We start from the raw sequence: 1,170 nt of genomic DNA, 5'->3' as shown, positions 1-1,170 counted from the left end.
TTTATACAGTTTGCATACTAACACGAATCATGGAAAATGTTCCCGTTAAACCGAACTATTTTTGGGGCTCGGGTCCGAGACGAGCAGGGCCGCACTGCGGGCACGGCGGAACCCACGCCTCATCGAGGAAAAGAGGAGGAGCGGTGGAGCGAGGTCTGCCCGGGGCATGCCGAGCCTGCGGAGCCTGCAGAGCCCGCGGAGCCAAGCACACGGCTGTTTTATTGATGAGGTGGACGCATGCCACCGTGAGGGAGAAGGGAGAGCAGTCATCGCGAGCCCAGGCTCTCTCTATCTCTCTCTCCCTCATCTCCTCCCCTCTCTTCCGCTCCCGCTGTTGACTGAATGGTGCGAAGGCAAGAGGGAGGAACGCCCCAGTCGGGCGGCGCGCAGTTGAGCATCGGTCGACGGGTCGGGGAAGTGGGGAAAGAGAGAGAGAGCGAGGGGGAGAAAGGCAGAGGGAGAGAGATGGAGGAAGGGTGGGGGTGCAGGAAGGCGTCTGGCTCTCCTTTTTATGACTGACTGACCGAACTGGCCTTATGCAAATCGCAGAGCACTTTACGTGTTGCTCCGGCCGTCCACAGGGCGCGCAAGTAGGTTAGAGGAGGGTTTTAGGGGGGAGGGGGAAGGGGAAGAGGAAGACCAAGACCCTCACGGCCCTTAGCAGCCTCCCCCGCCCCCCAGCGGGCAGCGGCGGCCGCGTCTAACCACTCGAAGGGGCGGGGGTGCAGCTGAGTAGTCGCATCTTAGCGCCTTCGCATACATAATGCATGGGGTTAGGGGGCGAGGATTGGGACCGAAGAGGATTGGGGAGGAGGGGGGGGGGTTGAACCACCTCCTTACCCCCTTTACTCCACTAGGAGGGCGGATAGCGGAGCAGAGTCAATGTTGGTGCCATTGAGGCGGCTGTAGTCACAAGTCTCCCCAGTCCCCGTCACACCTGTCACGCCACCAGTCCCGTCGTCACCAGCATGTGACGATGCAAGCAGCCAGAACATGCAGCGCAAAAAACCAAGACATATCTCTACTGAAGAGTAATTTTTTGAACGGATTTTAAACAGAACAATGTTGTTTGGGACGGAAAATTTCCGCGCGCGGCTCTTCGGGTTTAGCTCGCTTGCGGATGTCGTACAACACGCCCGCTCCCGTTTCTCTCTCTCTCTCTCTCTCTCT

This window comes from Frankliniella occidentalis, unplaced genomic scaffold (assembly GCF_000697945.3).
Source record: "Frankliniella occidentalis isolate FOCC.00 unplaced genomic scaffold, Focc_3.1 Scaffold37, whole genome shotgun sequence".
In the NCBI taxonomy this organism is placed as follows: domain Eukaryota; kingdom Metazoa; phylum Arthropoda; class Insecta; order Thysanoptera; family Thripidae; genus Frankliniella; species Frankliniella occidentalis.
Note: the sequence above shows the minus strand (reverse complement) of the source record.